Here is a 21,752-nt window from a genome sequence, read left to right as displayed (position 1 = left end):
GAGAAAGGCCAGGTAAAGTCCTGAAATGAGAGGAGCTCATTTTTTAAAGCGCAGGATCGGGGAACTGTGCTCAATGTACAGATCACCATGAGAACATGCATGGAAATAGACATGAGAGAAAAGAAAAAGGGGTGTGGAAGAGAGGGACAGATGGAGGGTGGGGAAGAAATGAGGGAGAGAAAATGTAGGGTGTGGCCAGAGGCTGACCGACCCCCAAGGCTAAGAAAGGTCAGGATCCAGCCTGCTCACTTGCAGGAGACCCTTCTATATATCTGTTTTGCACTTAATTTTGTATCATTTAAAAAAAAATGGTCCCCTATTCCCAAACAGTACAAACTTCGAGCCTCACAAATCTTGGATCACCGCTCTACTGGGACAAAGCAATGAATAAAACAAGGATCATGGAGCTGTGAGGGCTTAGCCTCGGGAAATGCCTTGGTCAGCGTTCTGTGGCCACAGATTATAGCGCTAGTCCCATGGAGACTCCCTGCAGGTGCGTCCCATTCATCACAAGGGAGACAAAATGTGACCATGTGACTAAACCACCGCCATTGTAGGACGCCTCCTGGAAAGCCTTCAAGCCTGACCGGTGGTTGGCAGGTGCTCCAGGGCGAAGTCCGCCAACAGGAAGAAGAGTTGTTTCTGCTGAGGACGGAATACCCTGATCATGACTGCAGTGTGTTAGGAAGGCCTGAAGCATTGCCTAAATAACTCCGCTCTGGGGAGTTTCAGAGATCCAAGTGTGATGCAACTAGATGTAGGTTAAGTGGGGGCTGGAAGTCCAGAAATAATCGGGGAGCCTGCTGACCAGTGAGCACTCCACCCTGGCCTAGGTGATGCCCCTTCACATTCACATCCCCTAAACAGAGCATATTATCGTGATATTTATCACACCAAGCAACGACGTCTAATTTGAAATTGGATGTATTCGTTATTCCATATGATGATAAATCACAGCAGCATAATAATTCAGGCAGCCATCAAAATCCCCTTTACATCACGAGAAAAATGCAGGTGCCTGTTTTCACTCAGTGCAGAGTTTTTATTTAGAAAATAGTGTGAGAGGGGGCGACGCATGCCATGGTTTTTAGTATAGTTTGGCACTGCCTCCTCTTTGCTCTGATCAAGCCTTTTAATTAAACCGACCACTATAATTCCTATGGAAATTAGTGTTTATGTTATTTTCCTGCTACAAAAGCATTTCTCTAAACTTTTTTTTTTAATCCCAGGAGCACAAATTGGAATTTTTTTCTGCATGAAATGTAATTAAAAACTCATTTGATTACTATAGTTCTGGCTCTGTTTTACTTATTAAATTCCTGTAATCAGTTTTCTTTTATGAAGCTGCTGGGAAATGATCTCAAAAGCAACACATTTTTCTCTTCCTTGGCAGGTTCCCGAGCATTTACTAAATTACATTCATAGCACCTGCCCATGATTCGAATTACTCCACCAATTTATTTCTAAAACTATTTAAATTTATTTGGCTTGGCCCCAAACAGATTGCTTTCTTTTATCTAGCTCTTTGTTCTCTGTCTTGCTTCCTTTGTGTTGAATATAAAATTTTTTGAGGGGGTGGTACATATTTCTCAGTATTCCTTTTTCTCTTTATTTCATACTCTCCTTAAATACAGAATCGCCATACTGGAATATCATTTTCTTCTAGTTGGGTGCTGGCTCTCGGCAAAGGGAGCAGGAACTTCATCTTAAAGAATAATTCTTGCACTATAAATTTGTTACACATAAATCCAGTTAGCTTGGAGAATATGGAACTATTAGAATATTAGGAAGGCAAGGCATGATCCACAAATTTAAATTCCGAGGTTTATGGTGATTACATGCAATGTACCGTCAGCAAGAGAATTGCTCCCAGTATCTAGAAAGATACAGGTATTCCTACAAACTTCTCATCAGTGAGTGATACCCGATAAATTCTGTGCAAATGCTACTGGGATCTGTCTTGTTTGACTAACTCTTCTCTTAGCAAAAGAGAAAAGGGACATGTCACCCTCTGCTCACTCTGACTATACACGCAGAGGGATACTAAACATTATGTGCGTGGTGTCATCCACCATGGGATGCTGAGTCCCTTCGGTGACATCCCTCGGTGTGGCCTGTCAGTGTTTAGACATGTCCAGAGGTAGTAAACTCATGACCTCCCTGGGTGGGTATGTCCAGTTTCCTTTTCATCCTGATTTTAGAATGTTGTTCTTTCTACTGAGCTGAAATACATATCCCCGTAAGCAACCTAACAGTTCTAGTCCTCGGGGCGCTCTCCCTTTAAACCCAAATCTGCTGAGCAAGGAGATCCAACCAGTCCATCCTAAAGGAGATCAGTCCTGGGTGTTCACTGGAAGGACTGATGGTGAAGCTGAAACTCCAGTACTTTGGCCACCTGATGTGAAGAGCTGACTCATTGGGATAGACCCTGATGCTGGGAAAGATCGAGGGCAGGAGGAGAAGGGGACAACAGAGGATGAGATGGTTGGATGGCATCACCGACTCAATGGACATGGGTTTGGGTGGACTCCGGGAGTTGGTGATGGACGGGGAGGCCTGGTGTGCTGCGGTTCATAGGGTCGCAAAGAGTCGGACACGACTGAGCGGCTGAACTGAACTGAGCTGAGCTGAGCAGTAAACCAGTGACTCCTGTGCACCTCCAAGTGTAGGCTAGGGATTTACTGACCCCAAAACCCAACTTGGGCTACAGATGGATATCCTGGGGGCTCCCAAGCCCATTTCAGCTCCCCAACCTTGTCAGTGGCCCGTCGCTGATATGACCCTGTATACCCTGGGGACACAGCCCAAGGCATCTGTCCAGCCAGGTGGCTGAGGGGTCTCATGTCCTTCCTGATTCCAGTCAGGCTTCACTTGTGAGCTCACTTGTGACCAGTGCATACGTCTTATTCCATATTTATGAATAAGTCATACATTCACTAGACATGTAGTCTAGTGAATACAAAGGGTCCAATATGTACAGGGTTAAACATCTCCCTTCACTCCCTGCCCCAGAGATTTAATTTCTGTTGCTAGAGGCAACTGATGTTACCAGTTTCTTGGGTATCCTTCAAGAAACATTTTAGGCCTATGTCAGTATAAGTATGTATATTATGTACATATATGAAAAAAGGTGAAAGTGTTAGTTGCTTAGTCATGTCTAACTCTTTGTGACCCCATGGACTGTAGTCCGCCAGGCTCCTCTGTCCATGGAATTCTCCAGGCAAAAATACTGGAATTGGGTAGCCATTCTGTTCTTCAGGGGATGTGTGCTGGATTTTTCTTTTTCCATTACTTTAAACCTCCCTCAGTTTTATTGGGGAAAGCATTAGGTTACTTTGAAATAACATGATCCTTTGAGGCTTGTCTTTAAGCTTCCCTTGGTGGTTCCGGAGCAAACTTTAGGGCTAATTTGGCCCCACTATTAAGACAGTAATCTTCTGAGAACTATGCCCAGAACGTCATATATTTCAAGGTTTTTCTCTAAAATTCTGGGTGGTGGAAGCAGGGACTACTTCCCTGCCCGTGTGAACTCTGAGGATTCCTCTGCTTGCTGCTTTTTGCTAGTTCTTTCCAGCCTCAGTAGTTTCCTCACGTGCAGGGAGCGAATGGCACTGAAGACTCAAGAGGCCACTGCAGATCTCCGGAGCTGTCTCACGCAGCGTCTCTTCTCTGCCACCCTTCCCGGAACGCTCACCCCCTTGGCCTCCCTCGACTCCTGGTTCTGCCTCCTTATCCCACTGAGACCCCCGACTCTGCCTGGGTGCTCCTCCCTCTCCTGTGGCCGGGTCACTCCCCCCAGGGAGTGAGCTGGGACAGCTGGCGGGCCCGTTTCATTTGTTCCCCTTTCTCACAAATCTGTATTGTGTTGCTGTTTTCCACTGTCTGAAAACTTGTTTGATGTATTTTTCTGTTTGTTTTTGGGTCTTTGCTGTTTTATCCCCCCTATTACCATGGTCCAGCGGTGGAAGTCGCTGTCATTGGTTTTAAACAACTCTGTCTTGGGTCCCAGCCCATAAGCTCCAAGGGAGAGTGGAAACAAGGCCTCTATCTCTGGATCTCTAGCTCTGGGAACAGCAGCCCTCCTCCACTCTGCCCACAAAGCAGTGGCAGGAAGACAGGGGAAGGTCAGGATGAGTAAGGTCAGGACGTTCTGACCTGCTACAAAATCCTGCTGTAAAAACAACCCCAGAATGACCCCCTTGGGAAATGAATACAGTATTCTGTCTCACTACCATAATTCCTGAGACCGTGTTTGTAGCAGCTCTCTAAGCTGCTGGGAGGCAGAGTTTGGCCTTGCTTTCCCTCCACCACCAGGATCCACATCTGCCACCATCTGGCCGGCGTGTGCTTCTCAGCCGACCACAGTCCCTTCTCGGAACTCAACTGCTGGATAGATGGAGGCAGATGCGCTACAGGGGAGGAAGCCAACACAAAGCTGTGCTCTTAGAAGTCCCTACTCCTACTTTCTTGCTGAGAAGGGGCAGAGAGGAACCCCACCAAATTAAAGGCAGACTTCCTTTGAACCTGAAAATGTCCAATTACATCATTAATACCTTTAAAACAAACTTTGAGGCAATTATCTGAGCTATTTATTTTTTTAAAGGCCAAAGAGAGAAGACAGTTTTTACTTCCTATTGTTGACTCATATATTCCCAGGGTGTTGGCAATAAGAACTGTATTTTCTGATTTCCTCCATCCCCACCCTACTCAAGAGAAATAATCAGAAACTAACAGATATGATGGCATGGTAGAGAAAAGAGAAATTAAAATATTTTAAAAATATTGATTTCGGGGGGTAAAATTTAAAAATAGACTTGGAGCCCCTCTTAAATGTCTTGTTTGAGGCATTATACTTGTAATGAAGATGTGATTACTTGCAACCATGATCATTTAACTTCCTCAATGAAAATGTCAAAGCCCACTCGGGGGTTGGCATTTTGAAATGGAAAGTCATTGGTGGCATGACCAGCTGGTGTCATCTCTGCTCAAACCTTCAACAGGAGAAGCAAGAATGCATGCAAGTGGTGGCAGGTCCTGAAATTCTTTAGAATTCTCAAGACTGGCCAGTCACATGCGTAAAGAGCATCTCCAAGAAACAAGAAGGCTTCGACTGAAGGTTTCTGACTTCAGAGAGAAGTGGCCAATTGTGCAGCAAATCCCAACTTTTAAATGAGTGAACTTTTGAACTGCTAATCTTCCCTGATTCTCAAAGGTAAGGATTAGTTCTGATTGCATCTGCCATATTCCTGAATTTTACATGCCATGTTGCAATGGTGTGGTTGCTAAGAATCCCATTTGGCTTGTCAGCCTTCTACTCCTCCATCGTGTTGTAAAGGCCAGATCATGACCTGATTGTCCTGAACTCAGCTCATTGCCTTCCTGTGAACCCTGCTGTCAGGGTTACTCCCTCAGGGAATTAAGTATTACTGTCTGCACCCAACCGCCCAGCCCAGCAATCTACAGATCATTCATGACATCTTTGTCTTCCCCCATATCCAGACTATCACCAAGTCCTCTCAATCCTACTCCCAAAGTGTCCCCGTGTGTCGGTCTAGTGCCATTTCAGTCACCCAAGCTCAGGCTACCCTCGCCTTCTCCACTGCCTTAATCTCCTCAGCTCCTACCTGGGCTCCCTGCTTCCTTGAGTCCTGTCCAGTGAACTCTCATTGCATCTATCCTGGTCAATCAAAACCACACATCTGAGCTTGCTGCTCTCTACCCTGAACCTTTCGGTGGCTCCTATATGATATGAATGTGTTACAAGACCTTACTAGGAAAGGAGAAATGTGGCATTAAAAGGTAACGAAATCCAGAAATAAAACAAACACAAAAAAAGAACCATAAAGCTGAATGGAAAATTAGCATTGTAGTACAAAACTGAATATTGAAACACTAAAATAATCCTGTTGAGTCTTCTAGAAAACATGAAATGCACACCTTTTTGTGCATTTTACCATTTTTCTGGGTAAAAAAATAAGCTAACTTCCACATGGTGTGTTTGGCAAGGGAGTAGCCGAAGTGTTAGTTGCTACATGTGAGAGCAGATGGAGCTGGCTGTGGGGTCCAGATGGGAGGCAGCAGACAGATTCCTCCTAAACCTCACTCCTTCCCTCCCCAGTTCAGTGGCCTCTGAAACTCAAGGTTGTGTAAAAATTAATTTGCATTAAATTGCTTAAGATAATGTATTAACTACCACAGGAGGCTTCCAGCAGATTTTAAAACTTGCTTCAAAAAACAAATAATCAAACAATAATGGTGAACACAGAACTGAACCAAGACTTTCTTGGATAAATATTTTTAGACATTCGCGTTAAATAGACTACCTTTAAAACAAACCTTTAGTGTGAAATTGACTCAGGCTGGAAAATTAATAATAGTCGTTTATAAATGTCACACGTGTACCTGCTCCGGGCACCATGTGCTGCTGGGTTTCCCCCAGGCTAGAACACAACGGGCGTTTAAAAGCCTTATGACTTCTTTCCCATTTGGGGAGGGAGTCATTCACTCCACCAGGGCTGTGGTATCTCTCTCAGAGATTGTTAGTTGCCTTTCCTGGAAGCATTTTAGCCTCCCTTAAGCGTAGGGGCTTCCCTGGTTGGTCAGTGGTAAGGGATCTGCTGCCAGTGTAGGAGACTTGAGTTTGATCCCTGGGTCAGGTAGCTTCCCTGAAGAAGGAAAGGGCAACTCATTCCAGTAGTCCTGCTTGGAAAATCCCACGGACAGAGGAGCATGGCAGCTACAGTCCACGGGGTCATAAAAGAGTCAGACATGACTTAGCGACTAAAAAGTAACAATAACAAAGCTTAGGAATGGCCAGGGAGGAGCAAGAAGAATTTCGAAAAAAAGTTTCTGAGAAGACTCTTAAATGAGAGTATATTCTTTTGGGAGGTGCATCCTTTTGTCCTTGCCCCTCTCTCCTCCTTGCTGCTGGAATATTAGCATGATGGTTAGAGCTACAGTGACCATCTTGTGACCACGAGGCAATCTTGAGTATGGCAGCCACGTCCTAAGGGAAGATAAACAGGGCCTGGGTCTCTGACTGTTATGGAAATGCCATAACATAGAAACCTAGAATTGACTTATTTGCCTTATTATTATCAGAGGGAAAAGTAAATTTCTATTTTGTTGAAGCTATTGTGATTTCAGATGGTGACTGCAGCCATGAAATTAAAAGACGCTTGCTCCTTGGAAGAAAAGCTATGACCAACCTAGACAGTATATTGAAAAACAGAGACATTACTTTGTCAACAAAGGTCCATCTAGTCAAAGCTATGGTTTTTCCAGTTGTTATGTATGGATGTGAGAGTTTAACTATAAAGAAAGCTGAACGCTGAAGAATTGATGATTTTGAACTGTGGTATTGGAGAAGGCTCTTAACAGTCCCTTGGACTGCAAGGAGATCCAACCAGTCCATCCTAAAGGAGATCAGTCCTGAATATTAATTGGAAGGACTGATGTTGAAGCTGAAACTCCAATACTTTGGCCACCTGATGTGAAGAACTGACTTATGGGAAAAAACCCTAATGGTGGGAAAGATTGAAGGCAGGAGGAGAAGGGGATGACAGAGGATGAGATGGTTGGATGGCATCACCGACTCAATGGACATGAGTTTGAGTAAGCTCTGGGAGTTGGTGATGGGCGGGGAGGCCTGGTGTACTGCAGTCCATGGGGTTGCAAAGAGTCAGACACGACTAGGTGACTGAACTGAACTGAACTGTGATTTCAGATCTCTGTTACTAGTAGCACATGCAATTCCTGATTGAGAGAATTGATGTTAGGATGTAGGTCTCTATTTTATGGCTACCTGTGCAGGTGTCAAAAGGTTCTAACCATCTTGATACTTGGACACATTGATCTTTGCATCAAGGAGTCGTGAGATAAGTTTTTTTGGCAGTGGGTTATAAGTGAACTGCAGTAGGCAGCAGAGGCTTGATCCTGTCCCCTTGCCCTTCCTCAGGTCAGTTCACTCCATGTGCTCTGAGTAGGCACATCATTCAGGCCTGACCGACACCAGTGATTGATGGAGAGATGTCGATCGGATGTGACCCAAGCCAAGGAAATCCAAGGTCTTGCAAGGTTTCCCCTGGAACTACTGGAAATGAACTTTTCTTTTCCTTCTTTCTTTTGGTGTGATAATACCTAGAATGAACTTGTGACCTCTTTGCTGCCAGGATGTGTGAGGAAAGCTTCGCTGAGAATGAAGGCAAAACATACTTACCTAGAGGCAGAGAAATGGGGGCATCTGCCTTATGATGGCCTTTGAGTCCTCTGGATCTGTCCACATGCCACCCAATCGGCTGTACCTCTAAGCTTCCAGGCTGCTTAAACCAGCAAATTCCCACTTCTGCTCAAACTTATTGAGGGAGCTCCTGAGCTCCAAACACTGGGCCTTTGGCTGTCGTCCCTTATTGTTCTCTGTCACCTGGAGGAATGACTTAAGGTTGAAATCCCTTACTAGACTTTGAACTGGTGGCTGCCATAAGGGGTTTCCCAACATAAAAAGTTGCTGCTGGGCTTCCCTGGAGATCCAGGTGGTTAAGAATCCGCCTTGCAATGCAAGAGACACTGGTTCGATCCCTGGTCAAGGAAGATCCATATGCTGCAGGGCAGCTAAGCCCGTGAGCCACAACTACTGAGCCTGCACTCTGGAGTCGGTGAGCTGCAGCTGCTGAGCCCACGTGTGGCAACTACTGCAGCCCATGTGCCTGGAGGCCGTGCTGGGGAAACCACGGCAATGAGAAGCCTGCACATGGCAACAAGAGAGTAGACACCACTCTCTGCAACACAGCAATGAAGACCCAGCCCGGCCAAAAATAAATATTTTTTCAAAAGTTGCTGCCAAAACAGAAAAAGAGACTCAGATGTATGGAACAGACTTGTGGACTCTGGGAGAAGGCGAGGGTGGGATGTTTCAGGAGAACAGCATTGAAACATGTATATTATCTAGGGTGAAACGGATAACCAGCTCAGGTTGGGTACATGAGACAGGTGCTCGGGCCTGGTGCACTGGGAAGACCCAGGGGGATCGGGTGGAGAGGGAGGTGGGAGGGGGGACTGGGATGGGGAGTACATGTAAATCCATGGCTAATTCATGTCAATGTATAACAAAAACTACTGTAATGATGTAAAGTAATTAGCCTCCAACTAATAAAAATTAAAAAAAAAAAATAAAAAAAATAAAAAAAAAATAAAGTACCCCCGAGGGGGGGGGAAAAAAAAAAAAAGTTGCTGCTAATACTCAAGGGTCAGCCTTCTCCACCCAAGTTCATTAGAGTCAGGGGCCAGCTAGCACTTATATCCCTTCTCCTTGAACCACTGCTGCTGCTGATGCTAAGTCACTTCAGTCGTGTCCGACTCTGTGCTACCCCTTAGACAGCAGCCCACCAGGCTCCGCCATCCCTGGGATTCTCCAGGCAAGAACACTGGAGTGGGCTGCCATTTCCTTCTCCAATGTGTGAAAGTGAGAAGTGAAAGTGAAGTCGCTCAGTCTTGTCCGACACTTCACGACCCCATGGACTGCAGCCCACCAGGCTCCTCTGCCCATGGGATTTTCCAGGCAAGAGTATTGGAGTGGGGTGCCAGTGCCTTCCCTTGAACCACTAGAGTCTGTCAAATAGACTCTTTAATAAAAGGTTTTAAAGGTTACTGAGTCTTAATCTCCCATGCTGTGCGGACTCAGAAGACACCAGCAGAGACTGCCAGCTCCCCTAGTGGCGAGTCAGCAGACCTATGGGATTTCGCCTTCCAAGGAAGGAGTGCTCATAGGTCTGGGGTGACTTGGCATTCATTTAGCCTGGATTGTTCCTAATGATCAGATGAACTCAGACAGGAAAAACAGCAACTAGCTGTTACTTTCTCCTTAGTGGTAGTTCAGTATTACTCCACGTTTATCACATCAGGTGAGCTTCTCTTTCCAGTTGAGAAAACTCTCTTTCTATACGTGATCTTAACTCGGCAGATTCCTTACAGCAGTGACAGCTGTAGGATCTACTCAGCAATAGCGGATTTTGCTATTTTTTTCTCTGATTTTTGCAAGTGCCAAAAATTACTGTCAGAGCTTTCTGTTTTGTTAATGATATTTGAGAACTTAAAACCTAAATAATGTGAGAGAGTTATCCAGATAGGAATCGTAAGTAAAGACGATAAAGCCACAGAGGTAATACTTGGTTTGAGGAGGGCAAGCAAGTTCACTCGTATCCAGGGTAAGAATGAGGCAAATCTATACTTGGAATCCTAAGGGCACAGTCTAGCTCAGTTATAACACTGATGTTTGCAGCATCAATGTCTAATCTCCTGAAAGCTAATCACAGTACTACTAATAACTTAGAATGAGATCATTTTCTTTCCAAGGTTTGAAGCAGATTAGTGCCTGTAAAAAAGAAAATACTCTATTGCAATTTTCTCTGCCTCTTTTCTTTCTCTTTCCATTTTCTTTTTAATCTCTCAGAGGATACTTGTTTCACTTTTATTTTATTTATATGCTCAAGGGATTCCTTTGTGGAGATTTGATATTTATAAATTACATTAACATTAGGAATTAATGAGGCAGGAATTTAGTCTCCTTGGATTAATAGCGTTGTTATTTCCACAACATAGGGCAAGCATCTTAAACTCAAATGTCTACCCAAGCCAGGCCAGTAAAGTTAATGAATGAAATAGGCTGGGAGATACAGCTGAGAGAGGTGGGGCCTATGGCAAATGGAACATGTTACACTTTTATAAACAGTGCTCAACTGAATGAAACAGGGCTGGGTCTGTTCTGAGGCCACCCACTTGCTCTCAGTGACAGATAGTAAAACACATTTTGCCAAAGTGAACTAATAACTTCTGAGTGCTGAATGTGTCCTGTGATCCAGGTGCCATCCTAGGGCCTCTCCAGATGTGAGCGCGTTAAACCTCGCATCAGTGCAGAGATGGGTGATGTTGACCCTGTTTTGACAGATAAGGAACCTGAGATTGGGCAAAATCAACTGAAAAGGGTCAGAGTTTACCTGGCTAAGTGTACAGCGAGCTGGAATGTCATGCAGGCTGTCTGAGGACAGAGCCTATGGAGTCTTCCCTGAGGGATCTCAACTAGGCTGCTGGTGACAACTTGTGTCTCACACTTGACTGGAGCGTCTGGACCGTGGAGCAACTTTTCTGCTCTAGTGTCCTCAGCACTGTTTTGGGAAAAAGTCACAGGAGGGAGGTGGCCTCACCAAGGAATGAAACAGCACCACTTCCCAAACATTAGGTGTAGACAGTGAGTCTTTCATCTGTGACTCGTCTACTCGAGCTTACCCCAGGAAAAGAAAATGAGGGTTTTAAGTAGTAAATCATAGGCAAGCCTAAAGAGGCTCCCGCGCACGGCAGCAGGGAGAACCGCTTCTTCTGTTATAATGAGCCCCTCTAGGAGATCGTCCTAGGTTACCCTGTTGGTCGTGTTTTCAGAGCACATTGGTAGCTAATCAATCATGCTCATTGTGTAGGCAACATCTGGACTTGGAAGGAATAAGCTGCTGACCCAGAAGCCATAGGCTTTGATGAATGGGGCCTCCTGTAAGAGGTGGTTGGAACACATAAGTAAAACACAGCCACATGGTAACAATCTACCTCTCCATTCACCAAAATATTTCCCGGTAAAACTATGCCACTTGAGATGCCATAGACATATATATCATCTATTGTTTTTACAAATTTCAATGTGCAAAAAGAAGCATTAAAAAAAATTTAGTTTGTTGAGCTGCAAGCATTTGTTTCCTATGTACTTTTTGTATACTTCTCACAAGCCTTGGGCTCAAGGTTCTCCAAACATAAGGCTAGGGTACCTGTGTGGGAGAGAGCTGTTGTTGTTCGGTTGCTCAGTGGTGTCCAGCTCTTTGTGACCCCATGGACTGCACCACGCCAGGCTTCCCTGTCTTCCACTATCTCCTGGAGTTTGCTCAAATTTTTGTCCATTGAGTCAGAGAGGGTTGTAAAAATGTGGAGTTCCTTGCTCTTAGTGTGAGTGGTGTTCTGAGTAAACTACCAAGGTACCTTCAAGAATGGATTCTATAATACCCTATTAACACTTGCTCTTCTGTTTTTTACCTGATATTTGTACTAATGAACTGCTTGGTGAGTGCCGGGCAAATCTTATGATACCTGAGCATTTCTTGTGAGTTTAAAGGTGGTCCTCATGTCAGCACCAACCTGGGCTCAGATCTGAGGCAGGGAGGGAACCATGAAAGCCTGTGAGTCCCACTGCCCTAGATCAACAGAGAATCAGAACCAAAGTATCCATGAGGGATGCTTGTCTTTAGATGAACATCCTTGGAGACAAAAATCCTCTATTATTTTAGTGGTCTCTTTCCATATGGCAGGAGAAACTACTTTTTCTTAATTTTACAGCATAATAAAGATTGGGGGAGAAAGACTAATACGACAAAAGATATTTTACACATTCCACTGGGTGTATCATTAGCTGGCATTTTGTCCATAGAAAGTGTCACCATTTAGAACTGAGGGAAGAGACGCTATTGTGGCTTCTTTATTATATTGCTAACTCTCCCCAAAACTTCAAGATATGGGGAAAGTTTTTAATGTCTGGGGATAGCAGGACCAATACTCTGAATACTCTGAATATTTTTAAATTAAATTTTGAGGTTCAGTTTAAAGAAGAGAATATCAGGATATTATGAATAAAAATTTCCTAATAGGCACCATTTTTCATCTTTTCAATGTTGGTAAGTTTTGCATTCATTTAACATTCAGCTATTGATCATTTATCCCAATAAAGAGACAAACTAGATTTGTTTTTGAACTGAATTACAGAACTTATATGGAAAAATAAGCAAGAATACTTAGAAACTACTGAAAGAGTAACGGGGAAGGTGAAACTAGGTTTGTCATTAAAATATATTCTAGGGGCTTCCTCGGTGACTCAGTGATGGAGAATCCACCTGCCAATGTGAGAAACACGGGATCGATCCCTGGTGCAGGAGGATCCCACATGCCAGAGGATAGCTAAGCTGATAAGCTACAGCTACTGAGTCTGTGCTCTAGAGCCTGGGAACTGCAACTACCAAGCCCACAGCTCTGAGACAGGCCTCATTCCCTAGAGCCCGTGCTTCCCAGCAAGAGAAGCCAGTGCAATAAGAAACCCTCACAATACAACTAGAGAGGAGCCCCGCAGCAGTGAAGAGCCAGCACAGCCATAAATAAATAAATATTATATATACACACATACATACATTCTCTAAAGCAGTATTAATTAAAAGAGCGTGACTAGGAAGAGAGAGTAATAGGACAGAATAGAAAGAGTTAAACTAGAATTGTTTAAGGGAATTTGGTATATGATGAAGATGACCTTTTAAAACATAAGGAAAAAGATTAGTAAAAAACTGATGGGAAAACTGGGTAGCCATCTAGAAACTTTATATCAAACACAATAAAATAAAACCAGATGAGTCACAGATATAATATAAAAAATGAAACCATAAAGTACTGAAAAAAGTTCTGAGAATTTAAAGAATTTCTAATTTTGGAATGGGAAAGTCATGATCTGTATGACAAAACCCAGAAGTCTTAAGAGACGAGTTTGACTACATAAAATCAATGTATTTCTGTATAGCATAAACAAAGTGAAAAGATAAATGACCACCTGGGGTGGGGGTGGTGGGGAAATTGCCACTTTCACTACAGATAAAAGTCTATTTCTTTAATATACAGTGAGCTCCTACAACTAAATAAGAAAAGACCACCAGCCCGATAGAAGAAAGGGCAAAATGTGGAGAGTTTACAGGAAAAAAATACAATTACTCCTAAGTAAATAAATCTATACTAAAAACATGATCAAACTCATTTATGGTATGGAAAATACCATAGCTTGTCTTGGTAAGAGCATAGAGGAAGAGGCACCTCAGCCATTGCTGGTGGAAATATAAATTGGTTCAAACTCCACAGAAAGTTGGCAATATCTATCAAAATTCCAAATGCCCATAAGCCAAGTGCCCAGTTATTCCACATCTAGGTATTTATTTTACAAATAAAGTATGAAGATGATGCATTTACAAGGATATTTATAGCACTCTGTTAATAATAGCCAATTATTAGAAACAACATCAGTGTTCAGAAATAATAATTATTGATTAAATAATTCATTTTACATCTTTAAAATCTAATATTCTGCAGCCATCAACACTAATGAGACAGCTGCTGTCTGGACATGTAAAAGGAGTAACCTCAAAAATATATTAAGTGTAAAAAAATAAGGTATGGAGCAGGATAGACATTCATATATGTGTATATATAGATATATACACACGTATACATGTGTATATGTATATCCATACGTGTATTATACACATATCTGAATAAAAGAAAAAGCTAAAAAAACACTATATTTCTGCTTTCACATAGATTGTCTTTGGATGAAATTGGGTAACAGTGGTTGCCTTGAAGGAGAAGACCTGGGTAGCGGGGGGACAGAAGTGTGAGGGAGGACCTCTTCTCTCTAATACTTTTGTGCCTTTTGAATTTTGTTCACTGGGCATGTATCAACTATTTAACACTAAAATATTTTATTTAAAAGTTCAACATGCACTGATAATAGAATTAGCAACCTTTGATCATGCATTAGAATTACTCAAGTCATTTCATTGTTCATAAAGCTCATGAGTACAGGATAAAAAAGAGAAATACTTATTTCATAAAGATCAAAGTAATTTAGTGCTTTGCTACCATAATTCAACAATTATCTCAATACCTTAATGCACAGCATGCTAATGTTGTGTGTAAGCCTCCCTTCCTCTCCCCCCTCCACATTCCAATAAGGGCCGACTACTCATTGATTCTAAACATTTCCTCTGAAAAGCGATCAATGTCCCCTGCCTGGCCATTAAATGGATTTTGAAAAACTCTTCAATCCGTATCAGTCTCATATCCTTATTTAGTTCCTCAAATTTGCCCTCAGCTGGGAATTGTGCCTGCGACTGTGATTCTGTTGTGTTCACCACTCATTTGAAGGGCCCCATCCATCATCATTTCTAGGCCTTTTCTGATGCAATGTAGCTTGTTCTTTGTCTTTCTTAAAAACTGAACGGCTGTTAAATTATCCATTTATCTTCCTTCAGATTTTCTGTTCAGTTTCTCAGGCCCTCTCAGGGCTGTCTTTTCTACCTTGCTTGCTGACTTTTCATTCCATTTCCCCTGTTCTTAGAGACATCTTGGTTCACCATGCTGTCCTTCAAAACAAACTCCTTGCTTGCTGTGTGTTTGAAATCTGCATCACTACTCAGATATGCTTTTTAAACTTTGTTCCTTCAGGACAGCTTTGAAAACTTGGCAATAATATGCTTCAAATTTTATACGTAGGTAGCAGAGTGTATCAGGACAAACCCTACACCGAACGTCAAAGTCTTGGTTTCTAAACCTAGCTTTGCCACCATCAAGGCAGGTCACAAGGGAACTTCCAGGGTTTCACTCCCCTACAGATGATCTGCAAATTTGCTTCTAGGCAAGCATTTCGGTAAGACAATAGTGTGTTGCTTCCATTTCAGGTGACTCAGTAAGGACCTGAGGTTTGTACATTGATGCCTGCATACTCAGCATCTCAGGTGGTAACAAGTTTCTATCAACCAGAAGTCCAGATTTGAAGGCTGAAAAAAACCTAAGCTCTGTTACTTAATATCTGTATACTCCAGGGCATGTTATAGGAACTCTCTAGCTTCAGTTTTCACATCTGAAAAGGGAGGTGGTAGTAGGATCTATCTTGATATGGCTAAGAAAGTTAAATCAATCTTGATCAGAAATGCTAAAGTTTCCCACAGGGCAACTCAGGAGTGGTGGGTTATATCAGGCATGCAAAATCCTCATAGCAGCTTTGTGATAACATATTCCTTCCCCATTCTTGATACTACTAAGAAAATTTAATCAGACTTGGAAAGTTAGTCTAGTGCCTGGCACACAAGAAGTGTCTAGGAAATGTTATTGTTATAGATTTACTACATCGCAGTGAGATCCACAGTTCGCTAGTTTTTTATCCAAAGTTCCAACTGAGGCTACTGAGGCTTAGAGAGGCTATTAATGCTAATAACAACAATAACGGCACATATGTATGGAGGGCTTTAGCATGTAAAGTTTACTTTCCCAAAAGCATTTCCACAAATCCCGTCTCCCTTGGTTCAGACTCTTGGAAAGGTTGATATTAACTATCATCAATTCCATTTACTCCAAAAAGAAAGTCACTTTGTAAGGCCAAATGCCTTAGAAATGTAGCACAGTGGAGTTATTAACACTTTCACAGTCAAGCCTAAAAGCCCGGGGTGGTCACCATGAAAATAGTGTGGAGGATAAGGAGCTGTAGGTTTCACTACAAGTAAGGAGGGGGGATTTATAAAAATGTTCGGCCTTTGTTGTTCATCTTTTCTCTTTTCCCTCTGCCTCCTTCCTCTCTGTATGTCTCTGTTGCTCTCTTTCTCGTGTCATATTAGGGTTTTCAGCTGTTCAGACCATCTGTAGCGTGATCATAGGTGACATGTGAAGTCAGGGACTTGGAGAATCATTCTCCCTCTTCTGTTACTATAACCTCCCTAGCTTCTCAGCCATGAAATAAAGACGGAAATGCTAAAGCCCGCCACAGGGCAGCTCAGGAATGGTGGGTTATGTCAGGCAACGCAGAAGGCACGCGATGCTGGGGAAACGCAAGATCTTCCTAACAGCTTTGCAATAACCCACTCCTTCCCCATCCTGTTGCTATGTTGGCTGTGTTGCTGATGGAGGCAGCCCCCAGGGGTCTCATGGCAGGCAGCTGAGTCACAGCCTAGAGACTCCTGCTCTAGCCGGGGCAAGGCAGAGGTTGGGGGCATGCAATGTGTGAAGGCATTACAGCTGAGTAACAGACACAGGGAATGCAAATGAGAATAATGTGCTAATAAAGGAAAATGCAGTGGACCCTGGAAAGCAGGACATCCACCTCCGGGGGGCAGCTTGTCACCTGAGCAGATTCTTGCAGTCAGAGAAGGACTTGCTGGAGAGAAGAGGGAAGGGTGGGCCTGGCAGAGGCAGCTGTGTGGGCAAAGACACGGGCACGGACTATGAGTAGGGGAGTAAAAAAGCAAAGACATCACTTTGCCAACAAAGGTCCGTACAGCCAAGGTTATGGTTTTTCCAGTAGTCACGTGTGGATGTGAGAGCTGGACAATAAGGAAGGCAGAGCGCCAGAGAATTGATGCTTTCAAACTGTGGTGCTGGAGAAGACTCCTGAGAGTCCCCTGGACAGCAAGGAGATCAAACCAGTCAATCTTTAAGGAAATCAACCCTGAATACTCTTTGGAGGGACTGATGCTGAAGCTCCAATACTTTGGCCACCTGATGCGAAAGACTGACTCATTGGAAAAGATCCTGATGATGGGAAAGATTGAAGGCAGAAGGAGAAGAGGGCGACAGAGCTGGGTGGCATCCCTGATTCAATGAACATGAACTTGGACAAACTCCAGGAGATGGTGAGGGACAGGGAAACCTGGCATGCTGCAGGCCACGGGGTCACGAAGAGTCGGACACAACTTGGTGACTGAACAATAACAGTGGTGGGCGTGTCCAGAGCAGAGGGCTCAGGGTGGGGGGCGAGGAGGTGGGCATGGGCAGGCCAATGTGCCAGCTCAGATTTTTTCTTCTTTGATGGGAAGGGAGGATCTGAAGGGCCCACAGTCAGATTTCCCCTAGGAAGATAAGGCTGGTGTTGCGATGATGGAATCTAGGGGGCGAGAGTGGGGAGCGGCTGTGAGCCTGACAAGGTCTGAGTGGAGGCCACTGGCAGCGGGGCGGAGTCAGGAGAGCCCAGGATGGGAGGTCCCAGAGGAGGAGAAAATCATGTAGCAACTAGAAAGTACTGGAGAAGGAAAGCATCAGGTATTAGGTCCTGTTTTAGAACCTATTTGTCTTTTTGATGATAGTTGAGGCTTTCTGAAGTTGTCTTTTGTTTTTTGCATCCCCTGTATGCTCTGAAATCCTTTTTCAATTCAGTGTTTTGATTCACTTCCATTCCTTCACTTTGGAAGCTCTCTTCAAACATGCTGTGGCCCTAATCTGTTAGCATATATTTAAGCACGCAGCACTGAAAGACTCGTTCTGGGTAGTGAGTAAAGTGGGGCGGGGGAGCAGGAGAGGCTGTGATTGCTGCTGGCGGTGGTGGCAGGGGCGGGGGGTGGGGGGTGCTTCATCTTAAGGGCGTTCTGCAGGGAGCCAAAACTCTCATTGAGGGAATCCCAAATGCAAGTACGTACAGGTCTTCTCTCTGTGGCTGTTCTCCTTCCCTGAAGAGGAATCCCACTTTTCTGTTTCTGGGGCTATCTGGCCTCTGGCATCTTGAGTGCAAAGTAGGGTGGGGGGGGAGGTATGGGGAGGCCTCCTGGGGTCTAGTCTGTCATTCCACAGACTTCTGATTACAGTCCCAGGTTCTCCCAGTTAGTGCTCTGAGAGAAGAGCCCTCTGGTCTCCTGAGTTGGCAGCGGCTGCAAAGGCTATTTACCTGGCTGTGTAGAGAGTAGGAGACTCCAGGGACCCCATTTCCAACCTCTCTTTGTTTCCAGGCTCAAGCCTCAGTCTCTTTACCATGGATCGAATTTTGACGCACACCCTCCCCTCAAAGAAACAGAGAGATATGCTGAATTCCTAACCCTGGTACTTGGGAATGTGACCATATTTGAAAATAGGGTCATTGCAAATGTTATCAGGGGCTTCCCAGGTAGCTCAGAAGTAAAGAATCCATCTGCCAATGCAGAAGACGTGGGTTCAACCCCTGGGTGGAGAAGATCCCCTGGAGTAGGAAATGGCAACTCACTCCAGTGTTCTTGCTGGAGAATCCTACGGACAGAGGAGCCTGGCGGGCTACAGTTCACAGGGTCATAAAGAGTCAGATACGATTGAGCGACTGAGCATGCACACACAGATGTTAACAAGTTAAGACAAAGACATACTGTTTTAGGGTTTGCCCGAAATCCAATGGCTGGTGTCCTTATAAGAAGGTCATATGAAGACACAGGGATGCAGAGATGTGGCAGAATGTCACATGAAGACAGAGGTGGATATGGAAGTGACACAGCTACATACCGAGGAATGCCAAGGGCTCCAGAAGCCAGGAGGAGGTATGGGATGGATTCTCTTGCAGAGCTGCCAGAAAGAACCAGCCCTTCTGACCCCTTGACTTCTGACTTCTAGTCTCCAGAACTGTGACAGAGTAGATTTCTGGTGTGTTAAGCCACCCAGTTTCTTGTATTTTGCTAGGCAGCAGTAGGAAATTAATAGACTCCCTCTCGGCTGAACTTAGACCCTTGACATCCTGAACCTACTCCTGAAAGACAGATCAGTTCTCTTCCTATTGATGTCCCCTTTTGCAGACATCCTGGGACATAACTTCCTTTCCAGCCTCCAATTTTGAGGATATTTTATGCCTTCTTACATTCTATTGTCTTTGAGAATTTATACCTTTTTTTTTTTTAAAGAAATGCAACATTACTATTCCTAACCACACTTAATAGCATTAAATAAGTCAATAAAATATTGAACAAAAGTGCTCATTTTATAATTATCTCAATTAGCAAAAACAACAAAACAACCCAAAAAAGTAGGAAATGATTGAACCAATTGTGACAAGTCACTCTTTGGAATTCTAGGCTGCCATTTCAAAGGATAATATGGAAATTATGTTAGGCATTTGGAAACACATTTTGAAGTTTATGTTAAGTGGCTAGAGCAGAAGACAGTGGTGTTCCTGGATGAAAATGTGTTTGCATGTGGACAACAGTATGAGGGGGCATCACAGGAAGAAGAGGACGTGAGTCCTGACTTATCCCCACAGTCTGCTCTTGAGGATTTAGGTATTCTGTGAGGCCATGTGTATTTTCTCTCCTGACACCCTTGATTTCCTTCTGGGTCCTCAACAGCAGATTGTTAACATCCTTACTTACAGACTGTTCAAGGCACTGTAGGCTTTTTCTATCATGTTCCTTAAAATTCTTCCAGCCTCTTTCCATTTCCCAAGAATGTTTGTATCTTTAAAAATTTTCAGAAAAAAATTTTCCTTTGTTACTAATGGAATCCTCAGAAGGATGTGGAATAAACTAGGGGGGTCGATCTGACATTGTTAATTGGCAACATCAACTCAGTTGCAGGTGAAAGTGTTTGGTCAAGGACAACTTGACATAAAATCTTTCTGAGAGAATATTTCTCTGGTAACCAGCTAAACAGAACCTATTAGCTCATTCAGTGCTCTGGGAACTGCTCTCTCTAGAATCTCTACTCAGCTCCTGTATCCTCCCCTCCGAAGAACTCAGTTTTATTTCGTAAATGGGAGGTTTCTGAGGCAAAGCACTGCTGGACAAAAATGGAATCGCCTTTCACTTCCTCGGGGCAGTGTGGTGGGAAAAATCAGCAAAATAAGGCCGAGAGGACTTGGCTTTGAAATTTTGGCTCTGCTGTGTACTAACCGCTTCACTCTGGTTAAGTCCATTAGTTTCAGTAGGTTTTCATTTCCTCATATGTAAAACTTAGACCATAGATATTATAGCATCCAGAATGAAGTATTTTCTTCCTTCACAGAGCTGCGGTCAAATTACATTGTATGTGTAAAAGCAACTGGCAAACTTTAAAATTTAAGCCCTTATCCAGTGGCCACTAGAGTCAGTATTCAATAGGTGTCTGCTTGCTGAGATAATACATACAGGGACACCTTTGTGTCTTTCTGGACTTTAATACTGAAATTCTTTTCCAAAAGCTCAGTCTGTTAGACATCTTTAACTTTGTTTTAGACACTGCCTAACAGACTCAACATTTTAAATTATCATCTATAATGAAAAACAGTGAGCGTGGCAGTTGGGCTGCCACGTTCACTGTACATGAGGTTGAGAGCCTGGCTCCCTCTGATCACATTGTCATTTAGCATCTGCTTGTTAAGATGAGGCAATGTACCTTGAGTGATGTATTTAACATTTTACAGCTGCAGCTCTGATAACTAAATATAAGAGTAGTGAGAGCTGAGGATCCAGATATTGCCTCCTTGAATTCTCTTAGGAAACATTTCAAATAATACAGAGGATTCTGTTTGGCAACAGCATAATGAGAATGCTTTATGTTTATTTCATGCCTCACTTCCCAGGAGCAAAAACAATGCTGACCCTTTAAATGAACATTAAATTGCAGAAATTTTGGAGAGGCACCCTTAGAATGCAAAAATCGATCTTTAAAAGAGGACTTGATTCATTTCCTAGTGAAAAATGAAAGTTTTCTTCTCTCTCTCCCTCTTTCCCACCCCACCCTTTTTTCTTTCCTTCCTTCCTCCCTCCCCCTCTCCTTTTCTCCCTTACTTTCTTCCTTCTTTCCATTTTCTTCTTAAGAGAAGATAGGCCATGAAGAGGTAAATCAGCATTTTAAACATGCTTTCTAGTAGAGGAACTGGAAAGTAACTTAAGACAACATTCCAAGCCTTGTATGGACTTAGGGTTAAGTGATTTTTAGCTTCATAAGTTCAAAGCAGAAACATTTTTAAAAAGAGTTATTTATGCTGGTCAGCTGGAGAGGGAGAATTAGATCTTATCTTAAATTCTACCCTCAAAAGCCTTATTAGGGAGTGTATTAGAACTTTTTTTTTAAAACCAGATTCCAGCATGTTAATACAGATCCATGATGGCAGTCTTGGGCTCATAAAATGCATATGAATAGAAATTGAGTCCTACTGTACAAATAAAAGGTTTTAAAAAGCTACATGAAATAAATCAAAGTCCATTTTGTTTACGAGA

At 43.4% G+C, this 21,752-nt stretch overlaps 1 protein-coding gene across 1 annotated transcript in view; it reads right to left on the bottom strand.

Annotated features, from left to right (window-relative positions):
* The window catches only part of PDE11A (phosphodiesterase 11A), a 402,070-nt gene that overhangs the window by 1,207 nt on the left and 379,111 nt on the right, over positions 1 to 21,752 (bottom strand). The gene's annotated exons all lie outside the window — the stretch shown is intronic.

Source organism: Odocoileus virginianus, chromosome 13 (assembly GCF_023699985.2).
Source record: "Odocoileus virginianus isolate 20LAN1187 ecotype Illinois chromosome 13, Ovbor_1.2, whole genome shotgun sequence".
NCBI classification, from domain to species: Eukaryota; Metazoa; Chordata; class Mammalia; order Artiodactyla; family Cervidae; genus Odocoileus; species Odocoileus virginianus.
The sequence above is the reverse complement of the archived record's forward strand: the minus strand, read 5'-3'. Positions and strand labels throughout refer to the sequence as shown.